Below are 15632 nucleotides of genomic sequence, written 5' to 3' on the forward strand. Positions count from 1 at the left end.
AATTTCACCCATCGACTGACTACGTCACAAGCATTGAATTACGTAATGCATCCAGCATTGTGGATTTCATCTTCCGGCATGGTGTAGCTCCACCAACTGGTTGTAAAACATATTCACCGTGACGTACTCCAGGCATTGGCAAATTAAACTCCGAGTCGTAGAAACGTGTCTTCCTTACGCCTATTGAGTTTTTCTCATCGGTTAATGGCTCACCATTTCCCTTTCGATGTGCAAATGTGACGCGGAAATTACACACGAAGGGAATTATCGACTGGTAAAACTTGAGAACGTGGAAAATTGATCGTTAACGGAATGATAGTGGATACGGTGAGGAGATATGTTGGTAAAGGCTTGGTGATGTACCTTATGGCGACAGAAACTTACAGTCTGGCATCAAGTGTTGGACTCTAAGTGCATGCATTCGTTCATAAGTAATGCCCCCTTGGAGAGGATTTTGAGGAGATTTAGAGACGGAAATGTCCCCGTTACACAGACGTACAAAATCATGGAGTCGGTGGGGGGTCTCATTGAGCAGTCCGTTATCCATTATTTATTGGAGGAATTCGCGGCTTCATGTGGTTCTTTGAATATTCAAGAAACGAAATGCTACAGGACTCACCTTTCTACGGTAATTCATTTCCATTCTCAGCACTTGGGAGTTCATCAGTTTTTTTTTTTTACCACCGAGTCTTGGGGCACCTCTTTAAGCTTCTCAGGTGGTTCCATTGAATTTTGATTTCACGATTCACTCTCGCGGGATCAAAGCAGTGAGTTAAGGAATCACGGGGAAGGGGGGGGGGTGGAATGACTGAGTGGACTGCAAACAAAAGAGCCCGGAATTCGGGGAGATGCCGTGAATATTCATGAATTGTTGAGATTTGGGCGGGCCAATCAGTGCTCCCAACTGATGCTTCGGGGATAATTGTCTATTCGAATTACTAATTGCATCCTCTGTCAAACTCGAGTGCGACAGGCACTTCGGATATCAATAGTAATGAGTAAGCAATGTACATGTCTGATGGATTTAACGGATTCATATTCTATTATTGCAATGGTCTTGGGCATTTTGTTGAGTTCTTTTGTTGAAAATTTTTATAGATAAATTTTCGAGAGAGCGCGAGAAAATTATCATGCTTTCGTTTCAGCTATTCTAGGAAAATGATACTTTGCGTTACTGTTGGAAAAGTAAAAATTGCCAAAAATATCCCGGAAATTGACACGACGAATTTTCGAAATGACTGTGAAATGAATGTCTATAGAGCCTTATGTTTCTTTGATTTCACCATGCACTTCACGTTTTACGACCTTACAGTTGTGCCTGTAAGCCATGAAGACGATTCGTTGTCGTCATTAAGCTCAGGGGGCACATCTGGTATGTTCACAGGTGTTCATACCACAGTTGCCGCTCATCCCTGATGTACGCGTGAGATGAGGTACGAGGTAGCATTCCAACCGAGACTATGAGAGGAGACCAGGGCTCGACCGCAGGAATCGTGACGAAAACTCATCAACCTCGGTGCGAAAATTTCGTGGGGGTTGAGAATGTATCTTGGAAGATACGACCATCTTGTTTTATCATGTCGACGTTTTAGTTTTATTTCATCTCCTTTATGTTTGTTTTCAGTGGTTGTTGGCTCATTGGGATGACAATCGTAAAGAGGAGTGGAGTTTGTCGTTGAAAGACACGATGATTTTCTTTCTGTTTTTGTTACAGCACTTTTGCGGTGGACTTTTTTCGTCACCTGAATTGAGGGTGCATCTGGTCACAGAAAAATTTTCCTTTGACGTCTTGCAAATGTCGGAGATATTCTTCCCTCTTTACGTACGAATGCCATGAAAATTTATCTCTGCGCTGTCTTCTCAAAGCTCAAGGTATTGCATATTTAATAGTGCCCGAAAATGTTTAGAATATTTGTGTAGAATTTCCAATCATTTCGTGGAAGGATCTCCTTTCGATAGGCTGCAAAGAGGAATACTCCTCATTCTTAATATTATATTGAAAAAATTGTCAGAGGAAGTTGGAGAATTTTCAGAATAAATGTGATATTTTGCGATTCGTTTTTCCTGCCGAGCAGCAGAATTTCATTCCGTGAAGTTCAATTCTCAATCCCACAGTTCTTCACCGATGAAAGTACACTCCCTTTTTTATTGAAATTGCAATGGAAACCGAAAACCCACGCAGAAGCTGCATAAGTAAGAAAAAAAGCCATTCCACCACTTCCTACAGATCAATACTCAAGAAGCATCAAAGTGAATTCAGGTAATCAAGATCCAGCGATTAGTCGATATTTATGTGCACTAAAGTCACCCGTTATACGCCTGTAACCCAACTACACAGTCTCAAATGTCAGTGGCCACTACCAGAGATATAAAAGAAACTCGAGAACACAAGTCGCTGGTTTCTCTTCGTACATTGAAGTTGATTTCTCTAAGGGGACATCGACTAACGGATGTTGCTCCCTTCCTCCACCCTTTCACCTCTCGGCTCTCAGTATCGGTGGATAGCTAGTACCACTTCAGGACTAACCTCTGCCCCCGTGACGACGACAACGAGCACCCCCGAGAGCCATTTGAGGGTTGAATGTCAACCAATTTGCTGTGATGGACAAGACAGCTCCATTTTGCTTGTTGACGATTGGGAGATCTTGAAGGTGAAATATCCATTCGCCCGGAACTCATCCTGGTCACGTCATTAGGATGATAAACAATCGAAGTAATTGTTTATAGTGGCAATTGGTCCGGTATTTGATCACAGGGAGATTCGAACTTTTCCAAATTTCATTTTACGGATATTCCGCTCTTTGAGACCCGAAATAAATTTAATAGCTGGAATAAATCGAAATTCTGAATGATTCTACGATATTTCAAGATGAATATGACTGACCTGCAGAAGAACTTCGTACGAAAATGATTCGTTGGCCAAAATAACTTTTTATCTGCTCATTCATCCTGGACCCATTAATTTTCGTGTCACAGAAACCTCTTAATACCCTCACATTTTCCTCACCGCAAAACTTCAGCCAGTTGAAATTGCGTCATAATTTGACTGCGGCGATAAGAATCAGAATAATTTGTTGAATATAGAAACGTGGATGCATTGAATGTAGAATCAAGTATAGTGGCTTAGGCCGGCCGTACAACACGAGCAGCCACGAGCAGGATTAGGTAATGCATTACGTTGCCCGGTAGAGTTATGAGTGAAAACCAGCAAGTCCAGAAGTTGGCCAACCCAACCCCGCTTGAGGTTGCAATGGGTGTACCCATGAATGTTAGACTGGAGCACCGGTATTGTTGTTATTTTCATATCTGCTGCTCGTGTTGCGTATGCTGAAAAGAGCCTCGATGATAGACAGCTCATGTAGACCTGTATACGAGGAATTTTGCCCTTGGTTGGGGTATACTGCGGTGAGAGACAGCCCGGGAATATTGGCAGGTTACGAGGCAAGGACGTTACGTCATGAGGTATTTTATATGGGTTGGGTGGCTTTATGTGCAATTGCTAAATCAGAATTACTCAGTGGGGAATTCGCGGGTATGAAGAAAGTATAAAAAAATCATGGACGTACTTGAGGAATTGTCATATCATAAATTTTCAGATTCAATTGAAAATTCCCTACATTTCCAAAATGTGTGACGGCATTATGCCGAGATATCTTTAATTTATTTGATCCTTTAACTGTCATAACCACCAATTAATTGAATTTACTTTATTCATTCACTGATTTTATTTTAAGTATTGGAAACCCTCAAGTGTACGATATCAACAATGAGAGTATCATAAAAAAAAATGACTACAGATGGGTACCTGTCGCTTCTCTTCCAGTCTATCCTCCCCTTCCCACCGCAACAACTCTTTGGCACCACCTAGGCACAGATACAGAGGAAGAATTTCGTTGGATGTAAATCCACAAACCCCGGGATTTTCGGTGAATATTGGGTTTTCGTACGTCGATCAAGCTGCCGGGGCATCGATAGACCGTCACTCACTGAAGAACGGATTATGGGTGAATATGCTGTGATATGTGGAGAAAGGATGGTATAGACTTTTGTGGGTATGAGAGAGCGGTCTTTTAAGGATGAATTTATTGACACGAGGAATGCTTTGGAATAAGGGAGACAGAACAATTTTCATTTAAACAGCAATTTCCTTTGAAATCATTTCCCTTCTTTCACGGGGACATGTCTGTGATTAAAGTGAAAAATAGAAGGCCATTACAATTAAAATTACAATTGTGACAAAGATACTTCGAGCTGCAAATTATTTTTCGCGATTTACTCCTTAGCGAAAATAGCCGTTAATTCCCTGAATTATCTCTACACACTCTTCGGAAATTTTCTCTACCAGTTTTGCACGAGTTTACCCTATTTTTCATTGTTACCTAGAACAAACCTCTCCTCCTGAAATGAACCGAGTGAAAGTTTAATGCAACGGTTCTCACAGTATACACGACTACCCATTCACCTTTTCTCATCAAATAAACTCAACTGTATGGTATACACTGTGTTCGAGAGATGGAGGGATAGCCGAGGGAGTTTCTAAATTTTGTAACGCTGAAAGTTCATGGGAGGGTTTCACCCCTCCAGGAGTTGCCCTTCACTCCTTTTGTTTTCTAACTGCGTGAAAATCCATTATTCATTCGTGACAGGGCGCTCTAATGGAGCCCCCAGTGTTCTTTGCGCTCACTTTATCCTGGATACTTACATCCCCCTTACGCTTGTAGTCGATAGCAACTTGTCGTCAATTGAGTCATGTTGAATTTTTTGGCGAATGGGGGTCAATGGAACAAGATTAAATCGATATTTAACAAAAAATAAAATACAAAACCCTCTAAAATGTTTCGTCTATTTCTATTTGAAATTGTTATGGAATACAAATATAAAACCTATAGCGCACATATTGAAAACAAAACGTCCGTTCAATGAACAAGTATTTAATTTCTGGAATTGATACAATCGTACGGAACTGTAATTTTTGGAGTACAAGCATGCTTCATATTTCAATAAACAAACATTACAAACTACCGATTGCTGGTGTGTACATGAGAGTAGGGGGAAGTATAATGAACAAAAAAAATTTAACAGAAACTGGATGATATACACTCGCCCGAGCTGGGGAGATATATATGTGGTAGATTCGGGTCGCGTCAATTTGCAGCTTTAGGGAATGGCATAGCTTCAGTGTAAAAAGATCGAAATGTTCGTTCTGGCTGTCCCGAAACGTGCGCCAGGGCCACTAGTCCGGGTGATAAACGAGCGAGAAAGGGCTGGGGCTCTTCTAATCTGCGGATGATTCATCGACTCTTGTCTAGTTTTTACAGCATTTTTCAGGCAAAAACCAGTGTTTTAAATGTCAACTTTTGCTGTAGGGTATATTTTTACGTATTCAACAGAGACACGACTGAATTACATTCCAGGATAGGTAGTTACTCCCGCACTTCGGCCTCTCGTCAACGTTTATTTCATGCTACGAGAATTTTTGACAGTTTTCATGCATAAACAACGAGGGTGGAGATGCTGGTGGGACACAGCTGGATCACGTGCGTCGTAAAACCAAAGGTAAATTAGTGATGGCTTCAGACACCTGCAACTACGAATCCAGGGTGGATTGGGCTCAATGCAGGTAAATTCATAGTATATAACGTGATTTTGATGTCATCATAAATGTTAGGCGCCTCATCGTAATTAGCATCAGCAGTGGGGTTCTTATGTTTAATCCTAATGTATTGCGACCAAACGTTCTGGGAGAAGAATTCGTTGAAAGCACAAGCACAGGAATTTGGATTGCGATGTGTTGAACAAAATTGTCGGAAAAATCCATCAGAATTAAATGTACTCTCCAGGGGTGACTCAAGATTACAATGGTTTCTACGTAATCCCAAAGTAGATGCAATAAAAATTCATTATTTCACGCAATAAAAATTCATTATTTCATAATCAGTATTCACGACAATTTGAATTAACTGAAGTCGTAAAAAAAAGTCAGTGATAAAACACACGATTGAATTTATGGGACTTTTGTTGTCCGCCATTTTCTGCAAGTCAATACGGGAAAAAAGATGTAATAGACATTAGCGGAAGAAATGTCAATATTATCATAAAATTCATGAAGGAAATAGTATGATTCGGAATAAGCCATTCGGTGATTTTTAGCTGACTGGCCGGTGAGAAATAACGATACTGACATTTATATTCCGTCATTTTTTCTAAATATTTCTTTCCGTACATGCGACAAATGTTTCGAGAAATATTGTGGGAAAAAGAATGTCACGTGTGAGCGATTTTGCAAAAATTCAGTGCTTTGTTTTCTCATAAAATCCCTGGGAGCATACTGTTTTCTGAGAAATGTGACCTTTTAAACGTGCAGTCTCCAGTGGTATGGCTTTCTCACGGCAGCCCACGCACCACCTCAACCTCTCCGGAGATTGATGGAGTGTACCTTTCGCACTTGTTGCCGCACACATCACCGAGATTCAAATACTCTATCCGAGGAAAATAATAATCTCAATCGCCCGAAGCCCCCCAGGCATAAGTGGCTTTATTTTCCCCCTACCCCAGATGTGCACACATACCTCCAGCAGTTTTTCGATAGATCGAGCGGAGGCTTCAATTAATAAGCGGCTATCGAAGCGTTCCATCGTAAATTAATGCGATTACCAAATCACGTTTGAATATCATTAGTGAGAGAGGAGAACCGGTTTATTCTTCGAGCTGTTTCGTGGCATTTGGCGACACTCGGAATGTGTCCGACCGAAGAATGCAGTCTGTTGGAGTAATTGATATGCGAGGGCATTAATCTTCTCGCTTCGATTTATATATATTAACCAAGCGGAGATTAAGATGAATTAAAGGGATCCAACAGGAGGTGTCGAGTCCAGTGTAATAAGAAATTTTGACGAGTGATTTTGGAGAGAGAGGAAAGGGCTGTACCGCAATGAAAGTACTCATCATATATGCCAGAAATTCGCAAGAGTTCGGCGTAAACTAGGGAACACTGCCCAACATGGAGGTAAATAAAAAAAAAACTAGCGGTTGTAATGAAGAAGAGACTTCGGATCACCCGGCAATTGGGTCGCAACCATCGAAAACAGAGCCGACAATAGTAACAGGAGAGTTTCACTGAGTGTACACACTGTGAACTTCATTTTCCACCCAGTAATATTGTTCGCGACTGATTCAAATCATTACTATCGGTCCACTTGTGGCGCGCTTTGTTGCACTCGACGATTCGCGAACGGTATCCGGGGAACAAAAAAAAATCAGTCAACTGAACAGAGGAGCTCACGGTTCGCCCTTGTCAAAATTATACGCGGAAACAATAGTGGAAATTCACGTTGGCTGGAGTCTCCAGTTCATTTCGAAAAATAGAAATGGAACTAGTGAATTGTCGATGAATGCTGAACAAATTGAAATTAATTTTAGTCGTGTGTGGTAGTCCGGTTTCTCTGGGATGAGGAAAAAAATTGAGAAAAAACGAGAATTGACGAATTCATTCGGGATTTACCAACGAATTTTTCATCATCCTCTGACTAAATCCAATGACGCAATAGCTCTCTAGACATTTTTGTATTTCAATTTAAGCCAAAGATTTTTCAAATAGAATTGATGCATTAATTTTTCTTCTAGTTTCAATTCCAAACGTCAACGAGTGTCAAAATCATTGACGACTGAACATTGGAGAGAAATTCTCGAGAAAACAAGCACATGTTGGGCCTAAAGAACATCATCGAGGATGACTTAAACAATATAAATGATGCAGGTGAATGTTCCCACTCCTCCCGAGTGAATAGTTCATTCTTGGTTCTAATCGAAGTTGTGTAAGCATTCCAACTCAATCCGCGGTTCTGTAAACACACTTTTAAATCTTCCTTTCACTCTCGATTTCCAACATCAACGTCGACAGAAGTTGAAACGACCCACGATTGAAAGAATCTCCATAAGGAGTCAATGAACAGATTTACGAACGGTTGATAAACAGTATAATGGAGAATGATATAAACAGGACAACTAATGAACAGTTGATGCATCTCGTCAGTAGAAAGCCTCTGTATGAGGCTGCCATACCATCACTGCATCCAACCCAAACTCTCCTCTCCCACATCATCATCAGTTGTCATCCCTCATTCATACTATCATTCACATCTGCCAGCCCAAGATGACGATTTCACAGACAGTGACAAATGAGTAATAGCAACTGTCCCGAAGATATGAGTAAAATGTCATCTTGTGGCAGAATAAAAATATCATAATAACTGTTTCTGTTCATTACACAGAGTGAGAAAACTCAATAAAAATTCCAGAGGATCCAGTAAAACTGCAGAGCGATGTGTAAGCATTACGTAAAAATTTTTTCGATAAACAAAAATTAAATTGAATTTTTTATATTTTTATATTCTCCCAAGAATGAAGAATTTCAGTCTTTGCAGTATATTTCACGTGCTAAGAACATCCGAAAGAACGGGAATTTTTCTCGTATATTACTCGCGGCACATACTTGGCAAAAGAACTGAGATAATCAACCTGGTAAACTAACAATGTGCGATGGCCGTCACCTTGTAGCCACGTTCAGCTGACAAGTGCAGCGTAAAGCGTGTGGCAGTCACGTCTTCCATACGTGCATGTGTGTTCTCCCATTATACGAGCGTTGTCCATGTATCCCCATGTATATCTTTCCCCCAACAACAAGAGCCATGTGTGTGGGTGGCTTAGATGGCTGAAGTGTGAACGCGACGATCCGTATGTGCGCGTAGAAACACGCTCGACCATGCATGAGAGGAAACTTTCACTGAACATTATTAGATACGCGTTGGAATGCGACTACCGTAACTCACGGCTTCTCGTGTACCTACGGGTTTTCTCTCCCTCTTCCCACTCGTCGATCACTCGATTCTGCACTCGGTGAGAATTGCATAATCGATTTCTTTATACCTCGCTCACACCACCGACAATTATCATGATAATTTAGAGTTTTTATTGTGTTGGACGAGGAAGAGGATTAGAAATTGAGGATTTATGGTGCATTAGCTATCCAGCGGACACGTTTCGTATTATATCAATTTAGGTATATTATTTTTTTTTTCTTCGCAGGGATGAAGAAGTGGGATTGCATTGGCTGGATTAAACCACCTCGTGCGTGGGATTTTTGCGAGCGTTAGTTGGGAGGGAATCATGGGTGATAGATTAATATTTTTGTGAAAGTGTTAATGGATACTGGGGGATTATTAGAGGATGGAACTGTCGTGGGGGAGTTGGAGATAATCTCGGTCTTGCCCCATTGCTGTGAGAGAAATTGACAGTGATAACGAATTTTCGAATATTTATTTGACAGAATTACAGAGAGAACTGATAAATAAATAGATAAATTTTGTTATTGAAAAAGTAATGAAGAAATTCACATGATGGATTAATATTTTTGTGAAAGTGGTAATGGATACTGGGGGATTATTAGAGCTTGGGATTGTCGTGAGGAAGATGAAAATCCCCTCGGTCTGGCATGTCGATGTAAAGGTGGGTTGTCTTGCGTCGCCCCTGCTGACGTATCACACGAGTGTGATCGCTGAGGGTCTTGTCGAGGAGGGACATGAAGATACATTAGATGGCCTCGGCTGAGTGCAACTGGCTACGTGGGATTGCTCACTTGAGGTGATACGATACTACCAGATTGACTCGTGCAATAAGGGATAGGGCATGTGCGAATCATTCTAATCTTTTTCCTTCTATATTATTGAAAATTGTGGCAATTGTGATTGAAAAGTATGTGCAGTATATAGGCATTGAAAAGTATATTCATATGCTATTGATGGGTATGCAACAAAGAACGTCATGAAGATCGAAATTTTTTAAATAATAAATACAGCAGAGGTAGAACGAGTGCGAAGGTCAGAACGATCAGGGAACAGGGGAGGAATGATTACGTTTGAATGATCTGACGAGCCGCCGCTCGGCGTTGTATTAACGTTTGCGGTGTATAAAAATATATCCAGCCGAAGGTAATATTTGTATTCACCTTGCTGTTGAAGAGCTGCTAAAACGAGATGAAAGGGAATGGGCATGTGCAGCGTTGTCTGCTGGCTGAGGGACTCTAGGTGCAATAGGGACGATAACAGCGGGTGGAGTGAGTGAGAGTCCTCGGGTGATGATGTGGAGCACCAAGGGAGGGCCCCGGCATTCCGCATCATCTATCTTCGTAATACGTGACTTGCGCATACGCGTTAAAGGTGTCTAATGTGTAGTGCGCTTAAAGCCATCACTGATTGCACCTGGTGTCTGCCAATGCCTGTCAGCCGGTTTTGCGTATCAATGGACAGGCGCAATGAGGGCCTGCGTTGCAGTGAGATACCCAGTGAGATCGATACATCTGATGACCGTGGAGTTAATTAGATGGAAAAGTAAACTTGGGAGCAGAATATGATGATCGATTGCTTGCCGAGAGTTGGAGGGTTTGCCATTAAAAATTTTGAATGTTTCCGGTGGAATTTTTTCCCGCAACCTGCGTGGAATCGTAGATTTTACCCGAATAATTAGCGCTTAGACTGATAAGAATAGAGAAGATTCCTCATGTCGATTTGGAGTTCAAGTTTTTAGTCGAGTATTATTGCTAATAATTATCGGAGAATAAGCAGTTTTACAGTAAATTCAGTGACTTGTGGTTAAACTCAAACCGGGATTTTAACTTCACTTGCTGGGGTTCTTGGCAACTGTCAGTCATGAAGAATTGTGGGTAATTAGTTGGACGAGTACCTGATGCTATTTTACAATGGGCTTGAAGCTGCGGTGAAACCGTTTTTGACCTTACGCGCGGTGGATATCGGTGAAATAGTCACGTCAGTCGTGAAATTTACCGTGAGATATGCGGAAATAATGGAACTGGATGAGTTGCGAAATTCTGGTACTGCGGTTTATCAATATTTGTGGGTTTTCGGGTACTGGTGTGGCAGTACCGAAAATGCGTTGCAGCGGCAGATGGAGCATCATGTTTAATTCATATGTTTTGATTTATACGGGGGAGGGATTAACGGGGATGGGAAGTGATTAGGGTGGATGTGGGATTCAATCAAGTGTGGATCAGGAGGCTCATACACATCCCCATGTGTGCTGCAGCCCATCATGTTGGCAAGCGGTCCATAGAAAACGTGGCTGATCGAAATGTTCTTGTTCTCCTGATTTTTTAACACGATGCCGCAGGACTCACATCTCAATTCAATTACTTTTATAGACCACTGATTTTCGAAATATGATAGTTGTTTTAGTATTTTATCGAAAATTAGAGCAAAATTTGCTGAAAAATGTTCACTACTGAACCCCTCTCAAATAATTGAACTCACTTGTACGAAAAAAAAACACTCGTGGAAGTCGATACATAAGGTAAAGTGCCGACATTTCACGTTTTCCAAGTAATACCAAGCCCAAACCATCACTTCTCTCTCCACTCACCCGAAACCTTATCTCCTCGACCTCAAAGAGAGAAATAGGAGTGAATCGTGTAAAACGCCTGCTATTCGCTGAGTGGGTGGTGGATTTCAGAGCTGGACCAAGCGGCCCCGTCGCGCTCCTTTTATCTTGAGGGAGCGTTTCGACTTCCGCTGCACCACCAACCGGAGCGGCACTAGGGGTGAGGAGGAAGAGGAGAGAAATTCTGGTGGAGAAATAAAAAAAAAATAAGACGGATCACTCGGGAACTTTGAAACTTCGCTCTGTCCCTGAGAATGGACTACTCCAGAGTACATGTTCTTTTGCCACCTTTCAAGTATCATCCAGCTTAATCGACATCGTCCAGTGCAGCTTCGAGGATGAATCCCTCGGGGCTTTGGAAAATTCATGTTGACACCTGCTACAATTTCATCGAGACATTCCACAATTTATAGCGGATTCAGTTGCAGTTGAGAAAGAATTAAACAATAATTCTGACTACGGAGATAGAATGCCGCATGGGATTAGCCTCTGAAGGAGATTAAATTTCACGAGTTCAAGGAAAAAATCATCCCCCTTCTTTACTGACTGCAGGTAAAATTCTTGAGAAATACTTCTGTAATCTGGATGTCTCAAAGACTAAAAGTTTTGTTTAAATAAGACCCTTAACTACCAATTACGTCTCAAATGAATTGAATTTGTCAGACAGAAGAAAAGAAAATTTTTCAATAATTTAAAAATCAAGTTTCAGAGACAAACGTTCGTTCTACTTATCACGACGAATTTACAATCGATACGAGTGATTTTCTCATGATCTAGATTTATCGGCGCCTAAAGGGCACTGTAGAAGAAACTCCTCAAACTGGGTAATCAGTTCCCGCTGTATTCTGAAAGATTCATGTTGACATCTGCGAAAATTTCATCAGGACGATCTACAATTTATAGCAGACTCAGTTGAAGTTGAGAGAGGATTAAATAATAATCTGCACGAAAAGGGCACGTGAGTCGGGAGAAGGCCACATGGGAATGACCTCTCAAGGAGATTAAACTTCAGTAGGAAAGGACAAAAAACAAACCCCCTCTGTAATACCTTAAAATGAAATTCTTCTGGATAATTGAGATAAATAATACGTAATCAGCTGCCAAACTATCCCAGCTCAAGTCCCTGAAGTAGCAATCGATTCTGGTATTTCATTAATAATTCCGAGAAATCGCGTGCAAGTGATGAATCGATTTCACTTGAAAGGCGCTAGAGTGGCATTAGTCGAACTAAAGTGAGGGTTGGAAGAGTACCTGTTTCAGATACGAGTTTCTAGTTGGCCAACTCTAAGTAACTAGCCCACGTTATTTCACCCCGAAAATCTTCACCGAACTCCCAGCGACGCCATCAGGTGCCCGGAGATCCCAAAAACCTGGTTCACAGGGTGTTTCATCACACACCCACCCCATTCGCGTACTGAAAAAGGAAAAATTCAGCCACCCGAGATACACCGAGAGAAATCCCCACGGTACATCAAAGGCATAGCTGTCTCTTAAAGGGCTTGTTTCCTCGAATGGAAATTGAAGTCGAATACCTTTGATTTGTGAATTTTAGTTGTAAAGGCAAAAAATCTTCGTTTCTAAAGTAACAAATTGAAAATTTTTTTGAAATGAAATAAATTGTGTGCCCCATTGATACCCCGATAAAGAGAAAAATAAATCACACAATACACAGATGAATAAACAGTTTTCAATCTGCGACGAGAAAGTTGTTGAGACGATGCGGTTCATCAGAGCATAAATATCATTGGCAAAGTAACGGAGAAATTGCACAAATGCGTCTCTCGTTATGGAAAATAATTCGAGCGTAGAAGAGTGATCCGCGGAAGTAACTGAGCAGTAACTATCCGCACTCTGTTAAACGAGATAAATCTCATAACTCGATGTTATGATGTACTCCCTACCGACGAGCAATACCAAAGCCCCGACTTGATGTTAATATATGAGTGTAACATACGCACTGTTTGCAATTCAGCCGATGCTACGCCAGCAATGTGCACTTAACATGCAGAGAGGAAGTGGATGGGAGCAGGGATATGATGTTGACTTGTCTGGCGCAAAACCTTGGCCAAAGCCGATGCATCAATCGATTCGAGTAAGAAGAATTATTCAACTCCACATTTACATTTTACCTAATTGGATACTTTGTGAATGGGAAAAAAATCCGGAGGGTAAACAGTTAAATAATGCATTATTACGTGGAAAAAATAAATACACCGGGGAAGGGAGAGGCTGAGGTCAAAGATCGACCGTGAGCCAGCGATTCTCCCTCCTCTGCTATCCACCCGCTTCAGCTATCGATCACAGGCCATCAGACAATATAAAAATTTACCACTGTCTCATTTTCCCACATTTGTCGTCTCTCGTTGCCTCATTACGTGGAATAATGAAGAATACTTTGGACAATTTATTCAGGGGTGAAGGTCCTTTATTCATACGCCAGTCGGTTACCAACGACACCAGTTCATTTAGACTTACACAGGGGAGGGAAAATAATTTGCTGAATTTCTCCAGTGGTGTGCAAGTACCTTCCCGTAATGTAAGGTAAATATTTGAACTTGAGCATAAAATGAAATTGTACTTATTAGATTGGCCTAAAATCTCGATTAGAAGACTATTTCTAGTCTTTAGAAACGTCGAGGTTATAAAGTCGTAGATTCTAAAATAGGAATAGAAATTATTCTTTGATTAAAAAAAATATTGGCACGAGATATAGCAGAGGGGAACGCTTTAGTAATTTCTGCATCTATGTAGAGGGCCTGTGAACTTTCGACTAGGAGTGATTTGAGAATAGATTGAGGACATCGTGTGATGGAATCGACGAACTTTCCTGGATTAGAAAACTATTTCTCCACTTGTTTCGATTCTCAATACCATTTATTAGGTCAATCAGTTGAGGGATTTGCTCTTTCTCGCGCATTATAAGCATAATAAATTCATACACTATTATTAAGGAGAAGAGAACTCGAGAATATTTCAAGTATTTTCAGCGAAAGCATGAATATTTAACGTATTACGGAAAGTCGCAATTTCTTCTGTTCTCTCCATTACGTTAAAAATAAAAAAAAAGAAATTCTGCGCAATAATCTTTTCATCGTTATATTGTTTAAAAAATATATAAAAATTGCAATTTCCAAAGCGCAACGATAAATATAGCAATAACCCGTAAATCACAGATATCCAAGTAATTTTTTGAGTTCAATTTCCACCCACCATTTCACTGTGAATTTGATGCACGTGTGCTTCAGTAATTTTCACGTCTGCAAACCGCGAGCGTAAATATCGAAGATAGATGTATACACTCTAAACGATATGTTTTCGATGGACATTACTAGTTGGATAGGAAATTGCAGCGGCTGTATACACAGAAGCGTATGTACACACGTTCAGGCGGTTTTTGAAGAAGGCCAGTGCGTAGGTAGTTTAAAAGCATTTTGTGCTCGATTGCGTGCCAAGTGTGTAATCGGGCAGCAATACAGAACAGTACAGTTGTATGCATGCCCAACGCCATTGCATACTGCAGGTGAGAAAGGAGAAGGGTGGAGAGACCTGTGATAACTGAAGGATTGTGCCAGAGGTGTTGAGAGGGGGAGGAATTTACGGAGGCATAATACATCGTTCAAGGAATTTTTTATCGCTTGCGTACGTTCAGATTGCGCGTGCCAGTCTCCATCTCAACCCTTAATTATGAGGTCAACCTACATTCTTGAATCGATAAAGAGCTAAATGCAATAATCGATTGCGTATGAATTCCGAGACTTGCGTAGCGGCAAATTTTTTACAACAAAATGAAAAAGTTCTTGTCTTCATATTCGTATGTACTATTTGAGGAGAAATAAAATTTAACGACATTGATACCGCTAGTTTTTCAAATAACGCGAGAATTTTAATAATCCAGTCCTTGAAATCCCACTAATTATAATTGTCCGGGTGGCAAGAAAGTTTTGATCAGATGCATCAATGCGCCTTTCCATTCCTTTCCTCTCACCAACTCGATGTCAGCTATTATTACCAATTGCCTGGAACAACTAATTACCCGTAATTACACTTGGCAATAAATCAAGTACTCCAAGAGGAATGGCAGGAGAAGGGAGGATAATGGAACGGTTCTCAGCGGCATGTCGAGCGTGTTGGATGTAGCGGTGAGGAAGGGAAATCACACAACGGCCGGCTTTCCTCACGCCTCA

At 41.0% G+C, this 15632-nt stretch overlaps 1 protein-coding gene across 5 annotated transcripts in view; it reads right to left on the reverse strand.

Moving 5' to 3' along the window:
• The window catches only part of Twin (twin), a 339039-nt gene that overhangs the window by 208843 nt on the left and 114564 nt on the right, over positions 1-15632 (reverse strand). The window lies entirely within an intron of this gene.

Source organism: Diachasmimorpha longicaudata, chromosome 1 (genome assembly GCF_034640455.1).
Source record: "Diachasmimorpha longicaudata isolate KC_UGA_2023 chromosome 1, iyDiaLong2, whole genome shotgun sequence".
In the NCBI taxonomy this organism is placed as follows: domain Eukaryota; kingdom Metazoa; phylum Arthropoda; class Insecta; order Hymenoptera; family Braconidae; genus Diachasmimorpha; species Diachasmimorpha longicaudata.